The sequence below is a fragment of the Arachis stenosperma genome, chromosome 1 (assembly GCF_014773155.1).
Source record: "Arachis stenosperma cultivar V10309 chromosome 1, arast.V10309.gnm1.PFL2, whole genome shotgun sequence".
In the NCBI taxonomy this organism is placed as follows: domain Eukaryota; kingdom Viridiplantae; phylum Streptophyta; class Magnoliopsida; order Fabales; family Fabaceae; genus Arachis; species Arachis stenosperma.
The window spans coordinates 73,730,857-73,745,543 of record NC_080377.1 but is presented as its reverse complement, the minus strand read 5'-3'; the positions used below and the strand labels follow the sequence as shown (position 1 = coordinate 73,745,543).

At 30.6% G+C, this 14,687-nt stretch overlaps 2 pseudogenes; both read right to left on the bottom strand.

Moving 5' to 3' along the window:
- LOC130981092 (chorismate synthase, chloroplastic-like) overlaps positions 1–4,145 on the bottom strand; it is a 36,450-nt pseudogene extending 32,305 nt beyond the window's left edge.
- Positions 4,146–5,045: 900 nt separating this feature from the next.
- On the bottom strand, positions 5,046–14,283 carry LOC130981082 (chorismate synthase, chloroplastic-like; annotated as a pseudogene).
- Positions 14,284–14,687: the final 404 nt, after the last annotated feature.

Below are 14,687 nucleotides of genomic sequence, written 5' to 3'. Positions count from 1 at the left end.
TTAATGACTAATAACAAAGTTTGATTGATATGGTGCATTATAGAACACAATGAGTAATTATTTGAAATATTAATTATTCTCTTAATATTAAAAAAATAAAAATTTAAATATATATTATTTTTAAAATTAGTAAAAAGATTTAATACTTTCTTATTTAAAAATAAAGATGAAGATTTAAGATTTTCAATTTTTTTTGAATGCATCACATATCAATTGTGATGCAAAGATAAGTACATTAACAAAAGAGAAAGTTTAGGGGGCCAGTACTTTTATCAAAATTTGGCCAGCACTTAACCATTGAAAAAAATGAGTAATTCCAACCCATTAGATATTGACAACAATGAAAACATCATCTTTGAAAAAGCAAAATGTAAACGAATCATTGTTTCACTCATAAAGACAAAATGTAGGTAGTAAAATGAGACATCTAATTTGTTAAAGTGATAGGTTTAAATAGGATTGTTCTCAAAGTTGATTTAATAGGAGCTTAAAGGAGGATTTCTTTTTCAAATGTATTAGACATTCTCTTAGTATTTACATGACAAATTCATTCACATTACACACTCAATATTCAATATTTTAAAGAATTTTATCTACCATTTGTCCTTACAAAAATTTGAATCCTAAAACAGCATTTTAAGAGACATACTAATACACAATTTCAATTAAGCTTTAGTTACGAGTTTGAAGAAGTATAAATACATTAAATAGGATGACCATTCATGTAGTACCCGCATTGAATGCATTATAAATATTTTTAGTTCTTTTAACATTTTTGTTTATCAATGTATTCCAATAGGAATGGCAATGGGTGGGATATGATAGTTATTTAAGTATTTATATTGATTTTGAATATCTATTTATTGTCTCATTTTCTATGTTATTATCGTCCTATACCTAAATATATGGGTATATACTTGCCTTGTATCTAGATTTGGAGGTGAGAGGAGTCAGGTCAAACTCAAGTTTAACTTACGACTTAACTCATTAATAATCAAGCCTATTTGTCAAGTTTAAGTTTAGCTAACCAAAAATTTACGAGTTGACTCAAACTCACAAACTGACTTAAATAACATTAACATAAACATAATCACTAATTTTATATAAATAAATTATAACATATAGATATATATATATATATATATATATATATATATATATATATATATATTGTTTATCTATCTATTATAGTTTATGTACTCTAAACAATTTGTACATAAAAAGATAACTATAAAATTTTATGTAAAAAGCATTAATATATAGATATGATACATCCTTTTATCATAAATAATTTAAAATTGACAAATCGTGCGTGACCAGGAAAACAAACACCCTTTGCTCCTCAACTACCACTTAAAAGAGGACTTTTGTTGAGTAATGAATATGGCATATGTCCTCACGAAAGTGGTTAAGTAAACTACCTCAATTACTGATTAACCTTCCCACACAAATGAAAGAGAGAGAGAGAGAGAGAGAGAGAGAGAGAGAGAGAGAGAGAATGGACTTACACTAATAGTTGAGAGAGAGAGGGAGAGAATGGACTTACACTAATAGTTGATGTTGGCTTGAAAGCTATTCTCATGTTTATGATTTTTCCATTGGAAATTTTACTTTGATTATCAATACAAACAATAGTAAGTAAAATCTTTATAGGCACATGACCATCATACTACACATCTAGAGACAGCTAATTAGTAATAATAGAATAAAAATTGATACATGTATCCCACTAGAATGATTTGTCCTTGTCCTGGTCCTTCCATGTTCATCTATATAGAACTCATCATTGAGTTTACTCCCAGTCAGAAAGATACTTGTAATGATTAAATCAAGCCATCATCAGACAAAGTAATTACAGAAAATAGAATTTTTAAAATAATTCTGCTATAGTGATGTCATATCGTAACACAGACAATCATAGTTAATAAACATAAGCAATCCAAATACCTACAAACCCACTACCAAATTGAATGCCCTTGGTTGTAGGCAATAACATAGCAGCTTTAGCCAATTCAGCTTCAAGTTTGTCAAATACTGCTGAACCAATTCCCTGATATATAATAGATTCAATTATACTCTTAGGCTGAAAGATATATTGAGCATTAAATAACACAACACTAAAATAAGTTAAAGCAGTTTTCCTTCTGTTCTGTCTGCTAATTATTAAAGTACCAATAGTGAGATTCGAAGAGCACTATAACATTGATAGGCTACAAATTTAACCATAGAGACATGCTACACGTGAAAGCAAGCTCTTAAAACTCCCAAGGATGACTTGAGCACAGCTTGTTTGAGTTCAACTAAGGCCTAGTTTCCAGTGCTTTCTAGATTTTATAGAATATTCAAGTCATGCCTCTATTAGATTAATTTTATAATCAACAACTATTCAACGATGAGGATTTTGGACTCTTGAAATGCCATGCTGCTTGTATTCTTGCAATTCAATGTTAAATCTAGAAATTCTCTTCCGTATTTATTATTACTAGTACTATTATTATCCAGGGGTATCAACTACCAAGTACCTTACACTCACCCATAAAACCCTTGTGTTATTATATATTTAATCAATTTTACAAGTTTACTTGCACCTTGAATTGTAACTGCTAGTTGCTCACTAATTTTATGCTAACATACAAAAGTAGAAAACTTATGCGTGGACAGTTCCTCATTATGCATGTCACAACACCACCAACAAAATCAACTCTAACTCAGACAGCATCAATAGTAGCTATCATCTTCTCTGCATATTCAGGGTCAGGACATCGAACAATGTTGCTCTCGATCTGAAAAGGTTCCAAGAATATATGCCAAAGCAAGATTTCGGCTTCAGAATTGCAATAATATAAGAGAGTAATAACCAATTATGAAAGCAAATTAGAGAGAATATCCGCCAATTTAGCTTACTGTAGTCAGTAAAACATTATGCCATTGGCCTTTTTATCTATGAATGCCATTTTTATTTTCCTAATACAAAATTGGAAAGAAAATTATAGACATGATATGCAAAGACATTCCATTAGATGAGGGTTGAGAAGATGTCAACTTGATAAGTTAGTACCATTTAAAAATATTAAAGTTAAAACAAATAGCCATCTTCAAGTCTCCATGTATAGGATACATTAAATCTCCTTTAAACAATTTTGTTTGGCTTAATACTTCAGACTAATTTAAAAAAGACATCAATAAACATATATAAATATGAATATTCACTTTAATACCTGATCAAGTGTCACTGTCTCATTATCAATTAAGTCCACTGGCAGAACAACCTTGTGAACTTGAGACACATATGCAAAAATCTGAAAAGTAAGAGACCTTTAGCAAAGGATATCCTAAAGAAATTGGCATATAAAAACATGACACATGCACATAAATATACACCAACTATGAATAGACATATATAAATAATCGATGCTGAACAACATCGCTTATGTCTTTACTGTCTAAAGTTCCATGTTTCTTTTCTTGTTTCAAAAGATGTCTTATCCTCTCCCTTGTTGTATTTTCCTATTTTCTCGTTTTAAAACTTTTTGCCTATCACGAAGAAGAAAATATGTACTCTTTGCATGTATTTTCAAAGGTGGGAACTGATAGAAGAATAATAGAAAAATTAACATACAATGAAAAAAGGGGGAGAATTAGATTCGAAATATTTTTATCATGTATTAATATTTGTTGATACAATTTTATAGTTTCTTCAAACAATAAGCTGTGGACTGCTAAAAAAGGGACAAAAACTCCATTGTGTAAAACAAGTAGAAAACTCTAGACTAAACCACAAGATAAGTACACACCTCAGTTCCTACAAAATCCTTAAGGATTCTTTTAGCAATAGCACTAGAAGCAACCCTTCCAATGGTTACTCTTGCAGAAGATCTACCACGCCCCTTAAACATAAGAGACATGATGCATAAGTATAATGCCGATCTAATTAAAAGAAAATGCCAAACTCATTAAATTATAAAAATTGATACCTAAACTGATCTGATACCATACTTCATTTCGTAGGTTGCATCCGCATGGGAAGCCCTATAAGCTAATGACAACTCACTATAGTCTTGAAATCCAGAAAATGTAATGAACAAAACTATAAGCATTACAGAATCATCTAAAGAATACCAAATATGAACTTGTGAGTCCGTCATAAATTATAATCAATTATTATTATCAAGCCTTTGAACTACAAGTTATTACTTCATCTAACCAATTGCCAAATATGGATGATAGATTTACCAAAAGATTGAGTATGACAAGAATCGAGGCTATTGGATGCTGAATCAGTTAGGAGTTAATAGTCAAGAGTTAGTAAAATTGTTGTGTGAAAAAGAGATATAGGGAGATTAACACTTATTAGGAAGGAAATAGGAGAGCTGAATGGCCTCTCTAGCACAAATGTGTCATCTAAGAAAACACCCATCTAACGTCAGTCTTAGCATGGCCAATTCAAAATAAGTCCCCAAACATATATGGCTGGTTTTAAGTGCATGTTCTGAAGAATATATAATTTATCATCTTTGATTAACACCCTCTACCCCACAAAAAAACACACATGCAAAGAAAAGAAAAAGAAAAAAAGGAGGGGGAAAGAAGAATCTCCCTTTAGTTCAACATTACAACAGCATGTCTAGAATAACAATAAGAGTTGGTTGTTTTCTATTGACTCTTTTGCACATGAATATAAGCTATAGCATTAGATACTTACATGTTCTTTTTTATTAGTACTGGGTACAAATACATGGATTGGTGTTTCAGTAGTAAGTCCTCCAATTAACAAATTATACTTCAGTGTTTCATTATTATTTTGAAATAAATATACAGCTTCCCGACAAATATATAGAAGAAAGATTAACTTCGAAGACCCCTAAAATATTTTACACTTATCACTCTCCTTTCTAGGAGTTGTAATGTAGCTTTGGCCTGGCCTCCTATACACAAGAACCGCATAATGTTACTCTTTAGAGATATTTTGTAATGTATAATCAACAACCATTTCCTATCATTCATAGTTACAAAAATTAAAAGCTATCTTAAAATATATTCATCTGTTACATTATGCAGTGCCTTCTGTCAAGATCAACTTGCACGTCAGACTCAGAGAGAGGGATGCCAGGAGGACACCAATCAATGACACAACCAACACCTCTCCCATTAGACTCTCCATATGTTGTCACACAGAAGCGATTTTCACAAGTACTCCCAGGCACCCGTATCTCTGTAATTCACCAATGACTTCAGATACTCAAATCAATGTCCATCTCAATATCATTAACTATGAACCCTTTAATGCATAATTGACATTAGATTACAAACCAACAATTTCCTTTAATTTCATTATCTTTTAAGAAACACTAAGACCTAATGTTGTCGAAAGTTGTAGTAAAAAAAGTTGGAAGCATTTGAATTAAGTATACATTATCTAGGAAGCTTAAACTTTAGAATCCTAATAGGTAGAAAGTTTCAAGGGAAAAATAAATAAATCAAATTAAGAATCAATTCCACATAAGATGAAACAAGTGTGTATATCCCCTCTGAGGAGTTCTTACATGAACTAAACAACGAAATCACCTATTACAATGAGTACATTACAATGAATTACATGCTATATTGAACTTAAAATGTTAAAATTCATATAAATTACTAAATGATAAATGGCCCGACAAAATCCAACAAGTAATTAACAATCCCGTTATACAGAAAAAGCTCATTATCATTATCATTTTTAGACGAATCAATGAAATCTTCAACAACGAATTCAGTATTCAAAATTATTAAGCTGGGAAAATTGCATTCATATAAGCAAATAAATAAACGCAATAGAGAATACAGGTTTGAAAGAACAAACAGAGAGCAGATTGCAGTAGCCTATACTCTGAAAATCAATGAAGGAGATAGTGAACTGACAGATGTTTTTGGCAATGCGAAGGCAGGGTTAAGCTTAAAAATAGGTGAAGGATTGGGATTGGAGGTTGGAATTGGGAGAGATGGAACTGTCGAGGAATGTCTTCGAAGAGAGACAGGTAGAAGAAGAAACCATTGAAATAAAATACAGGTCGAATGAGAAAGAAAAATGGTGAATTGAATATTTGAATTAAATTGAGTAATAAGGACTTAAACGAGTGAGCGATGAGGTTTGGAGGTTAATTGGGTAACCTTATAAGGTTTGGGTGTTTATTGGGTAACCTTATATAATAAAAAAAATATTAGGTATACATGAATAAAAAAGGTAAGGTATAAAAATAATATTCACTTAGCTTAAATAACACATATAGATTAAAATCAGACAAAAAAATGAATATACAATAGATCAATTTATTTATAAAATTCAGGTTTTAATATAGCATCATGGAATAGTTATTATCATAAACATGCTAATTTATGTGAATGAAATTGAAGAAATAAAAATCAAATTCTACATGTTAAAATTTTTTATTTTTGGGTCGGAGTTTCATATAAATTTAATTACTCATATAAATAATAACATTTTAGGTCGACATAATGACATCTTTTTATGGGTATAAATGATATAAATATATAAAATCACCAACTATGATTTATTTTAACAACTAATAACAAAGTTTGATTGATATGGTGCATTATAGAACACAATGAATAATTATTTGAATATTAATTATTCTCTTAATATTTAAAAAAATATAAATTTAAATATATATTATTTTTTAAATTAGTAAAAGATTTAATGCTTTCTTATTTAAAAATTAAGATGAAGATTTAAGATTTTTAATTTTTTTTTTGAATGCATCACATATCAATTGTGATGTAAAGATAAGTACATTAACAAAAGAGAAGGTTTAGAGGGTCGGTACTTTTATTAAAATTGTGCAGCACTTAACCATTAAAAGAAAAATGAGTAATCCCATCCCATTAAATATTGACAACAACGAAAACATCATTTTTGCAAAAGCACAATGTAAACGAATCATTGTTTCACCCATAAAGACAAGATGTAGGTAGTAAAATGAGACATCTAATTTGTTAAAGTGATGGGTTTAAATAGGATTGTTCTCAAAGTTGATTAATAGGAGCTTGAAGGAGGATTTCTTTTTCAAATGAATTAGACATTCTCTTAGTATTACATGACAAATTCATTCACATTACACACTCACATATTCAATATTTTTAAAGAATTTTATCTACCATTTGTCCTTACCAAAATTTGAATCCTAAAACAGCATTTTAAGAGACATACTAATACACAATTTCAATTAAGCTTTAGTTACGAGTTTGAAGAAGTATAAATATATTAAATAGGATGACCACTCATGTAGTACCCGCATTGAATGCATTATAAACATTTTTAGTTCTTTTAACATTTTTGTTTATCAATGTATTCCAATAGGAATGGCAATGGGTGGGATATGATAGTTATTTAAGTATTTATATTCATTTTGAATATCTATATATTGCCTCATTTTCTATGTTATTATTGTCCCATACCTAAATATATGCGTATTTACTTGCCTTGTATCTAAATTTGGAGGTGAGACGAGTCAGGTCAAACTCAAGTTCAACTCACGACTTAACTCATTAATAATCAAGCCTATTTGTCAAGTTTAAGTTTACCAAACCAAAAATTTACGAGTTGACTCAAACTCACGAACTGACTTAAGTAATATTAACATAAACATAATCATTAATTTTATATAAATAAATTATAACATATAAATATATATTGTTTATCTATCTATTATAGTGTATGTACTCTAAACAATTTGTATATAAAAAGATAACTATAAAATTTTATGTAAAAAGCATTAATATATAGATATAATATACTCTTTTATCATAAATAATTTAAAATTGACAAATCATGCGTGACCAGGAAAACAAGCACCCTTTGCTGCTCAACTACCACTTAAAAGAGGACTTTTATTGACTAATGAATATGGCATATGTCCTCACGAAAGTGGTTAAGTAAACTATCTCAATTACTAATTAACCTTCCCACACAAATGTGAGAGAGAGAGAGAGAGAGAGAGGATAAGAGAGAGAGAGAATGGACTTACACCAATAGTCGAGAGAGAGAGAGAGGGAGAAAATGAACTTACACCAATAGTTGATGTCGGCTTGAAAGCTATTCTCATGTTTATGATTTTTCCATTGGGAATTTTACTTTGATTATCAATACAAACAATAGTAAGTAAAATCTTTATATGCACATGACCATCATACTACACATCTAGAGACAGCTAATTAGTAATAATAGAATAAAAATTGATACGTGTATCCCAATAGAATGATTTGTCCTTGTCCTTGTCCTTCCATGTTCATCTATATAGAACTCATCATTGAGTTCACTCCCAGTTAAAAAGGTACCTGTAATGATTGCATCAAACCATCATCAGACAAAGTAATTGTAGAAAATAGAATTTTTAAAATATTTCTGCTATAGTGAGGTCATATCGTAACATAGACAATCAGAGTTAATAAACATAAGCAATCTAAATACCTACAAACCCACTACCAAATTGAAAGCCCTTGGTTGTAGGCAATGACATAGCAGCTTTAGCCAATTCAGCTTTAAGTTTGTCAAATACTGGTGAACCAATTCCCTGATATATAATAGATTCAATTATACTCTTAGGCTGAAAGATATATTGAGCATCAAATAACACAACACTAAAATAAGTTAAAGCAGTTTTCCTTCTGTTTTGTGTGCTAATTATTAAAGTACTAATAGCAAGATTCGAAGAGCACTATAACATTGATGGGTTACAAATTTAAATATGGAGACATGCTACACGTGAAAGCAAGCTCTTAAAACTCCCAAGGATGACTTGAGCACAGCTTGTTTGAGTTCAACTAAGGCCTAGTTTCCAGTGTTTTCTAGATTTTATAGAAAATTCAAGTCATGCCTCTATTAGATTAATTTTATAATCAACAACCATTCAACAATGAGAATTTTAGACTCTTGAAATGCCATGCTGCTTGTATTCTTGCAATTCAATATTTAATATAGAAATTCTCTTCCGTGTTTATTATTATTAGTACTATTATTATCCATGGGTATCAACTACCAAGTACCTTACACTCACCCATAAAATCCTTGTGTTATTATATATTTAATCAATTTTACAAGTTTACTTGTACCCTAAATTGTAACTGCTAGCTTGCTCACTAATTTTATGCTGACAGACAAAGGTAGAAAACTTATGCGTGGACAGTTCCTCACGATGCATGTCACAACACCACCAACAAAATTACTCTAACTCGGACAGCATCAATAGCAGTTATCATCTTCTCTGCATATTCAGGATCAGGACATCGAACAATGTTGCTCTCGATTTGGAAAATTTTCAAAGAATATATGCCAAAGCAAGATTTCAGCTTCAGAATTGCAATAATATAAGAGAGTAATAACCAATTATGAAAGAAAATTAGAGAGAATATCCACCGATTTGACTTACTGCAGTAAGTAAAATATTATGGCATTGGCCTTTTTATCTATGAATGCTATTTTTATTTTCCTAATACAAAATTGGAAAGAAAAGTATAGACATGATATGCAAAGACAATCCATTAGATGAGGGTTGAGAACATGTTAACCTGATAAGTTAGTACCATTTAAAATATTAAAGTTAAAACAAATAGTCATCTTCAATTCTCCATGTATAGAATACATTAAATCTCCTTTAAACAGTTTTGTTTGGCTTAATACTTTAGACTAATTTACAAAAGGCACCAATAAACATATATAAATATGAATATTCACTTTAATACCTGATCAAGTGTCACAGTCTCATTATCAATTAAGTCCACTGGCAGAACAACCTTGTGAACTTGAGGCACATATTCAAAAATATGAAAAGTAAGAGACCTTTAGCAAAGGATATCCTAAAGGAATTGGCATATAAAAACATGACACATGCACATAAATATACACCAACTATGAATAGACATATATAAATAATCGATGCTGAACAACATCGCTTATGTCTTTACTGTCTAAAGTTTCATGTTCCTTTTCTTGTTTCAAAAGATGTCTTATCCTCTCCCTTGTTGTACTTTCTTGTTTTCTCGTTTTAAAACTTTTTGCCTATCTCGAAGAATAAAATATGTACTCTTTGTATGTATTTTCAAAGGTGGGAACTGATAGAAGAATAACAGAAAACATAACATATAATGAAAAAAGGGGGATAATTAGATTCAAAATATTTTTATCCTGTATTATTATCTGTTGATACAATTTTACAGTTTCTTCAAAGAGTAAGCTGTGGACCGCTAAAAAAGGGACAAAAACTCCATTGTGTAAAACAAGAAGAAAACTCTAGTCTAAACCACAAGACAAGTACACATCTTAGTTCCTGTAAAATCCTTAAAGATTTTTTTAGAAATAGCACTAGAAGCAACCTTTCCAATTATTTCTCTGGCAGAGGATCTACCACGCCTCTTAAAAATAAGAGACCTGATGCATAAGTATAATGCCTATCTGATTAAAAGAAAATGCCAAACTCGTTAAATCATAAAAATTGATACCTAAACTGATCTGATACCATACTTTATTTCGTAGGTTGCATCCGCATAGGAAGCCCTATAAGCTAATGACAACTCACTATAGTCTTGAAACCCAGAAAATGTATTGAACAAAGCTATAAGCATTACAGAATCATCTAAAGAATACCAAATATAAACTTGTGAGTCCATCATAAATTATAATCAATTATTATTATCAAGCCTCTGAACTACAAGTTATTACTTCATCTAACCAATTGTCAAATATGGATGATAGATTTACCAAAAGATTGAGTATGACAGGAATTGAGGCTATTGGACTTTGAATCAGTTAGGAGTTAATAGTTAAGAGTTAGTAAAATAGTTGTGTAAAAAAGAGATTTAGGGAGATTAACACTTAGTAGGAAGGGAATAGGAAAGCTGAAAGGCCTCTCTAGCACAAATGTGTCTTTCAAGAACACACCCATCTAACGTCAGTCTTAGCATGACCAATTCAAAATAAGGCTCTAAACATATATGGCTGGTTTTAAGTGCAAGTTCTGAAGAATATATAATTTATCATCTTTAATTAACACCCCCACCCCACAAAAAAACACACGTGCAAAGAAAAGAAAAAGAAAAATGGAGGGGGAAAGAAGAATCTCCCTTTAGTTCAACATTACAACAGCACGTCTAGAATAACAATAAGTGTTGGTTGTTTTCTATTGACTATTTTGTACGTGAATATAAGCTATAGCATTAGATACTCACATGTCCTTTTTTATCAGTACTGGGTACAAATACATGGATTGGTGTTCCAGTAGTAAGTCCTCTAATTAACAAATTATACTTCATTGTTTCATTTTTGTTTTGAAATAAATATACATCTTCCTGACAAGTATATAGAAGAAATATTAACCTTCGAAGACCCCTAAAAATATTTTACACGTATCACTCTCCTTTCTAGGAATTGTAATGTGGCTTTGGCCTGGCCTCCTATACACAAGAACTGCACAATGTTTCTTTTTAGAGACATTTTGTAATGTATAATCAACAACCATTTCCTATCATTCATAGTTACAACAATGAAAAGTTATCTTAAAATATATTCATCTGTTACACTATGCAGTAGCTTCTGTCAAGATCAACTTGCACGTCAGACTCAGAGAGAGGGATGCCAGGAGGACACCAATTAATGACACAACCAACACCTCTCCCATTAGACTCTCCATATGTTGTCACAGGGAAGCGATTTTCAAAAGTACTCCCAGGCACCCGTATCTCTGTAATTCACCAATGACTTCAGATACTCAAATCAATGTCCATCTCAATATCATTAACTATGAACCCTTAGATGCATAATTGACATTAGATTACAAACCAACCATTTCCTTAATTTCATTATCTTTTAAGAAACACTGAGACCTAATGTTGTCGGAAGTTATAGTAAAAAAGTTAGAAGCATTTGAATTAAGTATACATTATCTAGGAAGCTTAAAATTTAGAATCCTAATAGGTAAAAAGTTTCAGGGGAAAAATAAATAAATCAAATTAAGAATCAATTTCACATAAGATGAAACTGGTGTGTATATCCCCTCTGAGGAGTTCTTACATGAACTAAACAACGAAATCACCTATTACAATGAGTACATTATGACGAATTACATACTATATTTATTTTGTAGGTTGCTTCTGCATGGGAAGGCCTATAAACTAATGACAACTCACTATAGTCCCGAAACCCGGAAAATGTAATGAACAAAGCTATAAGCATTATAGAATCATCTAAAGAATACCAAATATGAACTTGTGAGTCCGTCATAAATAATAATCAATTATTATTATCAAGACTCCGAATTACAAGTTATTACTTCATCCAACCAATTGCTAAATAAGGATCATAGATTTACCAAAAGATTGAGTATGACAGGATTTGAGGTTATTGGACGTTGAATTAGTTAGGAGTTAGTAGTCAAGAGTTAATAAAATAGATGTGTGGAAAAGAGATTTAGGGAGATTAACACTTAGTAGGAAGTGAATAGGAGAGCTAAGAGGCCTCTTCAGCACAAATGTGTCATCCAAGAAAACACCCATCTAACGTCAGTAACACGACCAATTTAAAGTAAGTCCCCAAACATATATGGCTAGTTTTAAGTGCAAATTCTGATGAATATATAATTTATCATCTTCGATTAACACCCCCTCACCCCACAAAACAACACACACATACAAAGAAAAGAAAAAGAAAAAAGGAGGGGAAAGAAGAATATCCATTTAGTTCAACATTACAACAACACGTCTAGAATAACAATAAGTGTTTGTTGTTTTTTATTGACTCTTCTGTACATGAATGTAAGCTATAGCATTAGATACTCACATGTCCTTTTTTATCAGTACTAGGTACAAATACATAGATTGGAGTTCCAGTAGTAAGTCCTGCAATTAACAAATTATACTTTAGTGTTTCATTTTTTTTTTTCAGTAACATTTTTTTTGCAATAAATATACTACTTTCCAAAAAATATATAGAAGAAATATTAACCTACGAAGACACCTCGGAATATATTACACGTATCAGTTTCCTTTTTAGGAGTTGTAATATTGCTTTGGCCTGGCTTCCTGTACAAAAGAACTGCACAATGTTACTCTTTAGAGACATTTTGTAATGTCTAAAAAAACCATTTCCTATCATACATAGTTACAACAATGAAAATCTATCTTAAAATATGTTCATGTATTACACTATAATAATGAAAAGCTATCTTAAAACATATTCATCTGTTATACTGTGCAATACCGTCTGTCAAGATTAACATGCACGTCAGACTCGGAAAGAGGGTTGCGAGGAGGACACCCATCAATGACACAACCAACACCTCTCCCATGAGACTCTCCATATGTTGTCGCATAGAAGTGATTTTCATAGGTACACCTAGCCGCCCATATCTCTGTGATTCACCAATGACTTCAGAAACTCAAACCAATGTCTATCTCAATATCATTAAGTATGAACCCTTAAATACATAACTGACATTTGATTACAAACCAATCATTTCCTTTAATTTTATTATCTTTTAAGAAACACTGAGACATAATGTTGTCGGAAGTTAAAGTCAAAACAACTTAGAAGCATTTGAACTAAGTATACATTATCTAGGAAGCTTAAAATTTAAAATCCTAATAGGTAGAAAGTTTCAGGAAAAAAATAAATTAATCAAATTAAGAATCAATTTCATATAAGATGAAACATATGTGTATGCCCCTTTGAGGAGTTCTTACATGAACTAAGCAATGAAATCATCTATTACAATGAGTACATTACAACGAATTACATGCTATATTGAACTTAAAACGTTAAAATATATATAAATCACTAAATGATAAATGGCCCGACAAAATCCAATGAGTAATTAACAATCTCGTTATACAGCAAAAGCTTATTATCATTACCAATTTTGGACGAATCAATGAAATCTTCAACAACGGATTCAGTATTCAAAATTATTATGCTAGAAAAATTGCTTTCATGAAAGCAAATAAATAAACACAATAGAGAATATGGTTTTGAAAGAATAAACAAGGAGCATATTGCAGTAGCCAATGATTTGAAAATCAACGAACAATAATAACTGAAAAAGAAATTTATATATTATGATGCGATAAAGAGAAAGCAAAGAGATGGAAGGAAAGAGTGAACTAACGGATATTTTTGGGAATACGAGGATGGAGGGAGACTTGAAGGTAGGCAGAGGATTGGGATCGGAGGTTGGAATTGGAAAAGATGAAACCACCGAGGAATGGCTTCGAAAAGAGACAGGTAGAAAAAGAAGCCATTGAAATAAAATACAAGTCGAATGAAAAAGAAAAATGGTGAATTAAATATTTGAATTGAAATGAGTAATAAGGACTTAAACAAGGGAGCGATGAGGTTTGGAGGTTAATTGGGTAACCTTATAATGTTTGGGTGTTTATTGGATAATATTATATAATAAAAAAATATTAGGCATACATGAATAAAAAAGGTAAGGTATAAAAATAATATTCACTTAGCCTAAATAACACATATAGATTAAAATCTGACAAAAATAATATGAATATATAATAGATCAATATATTTGTAAGATTCAGGATTTAATGTAGCATCTTGGAATAATTACTCTCATAAGCATACTAATTTATGTGAATGGAATTGAATAAATAATAATCAAATTCTACAAGTTAAAATTTCTTGTTTTTCA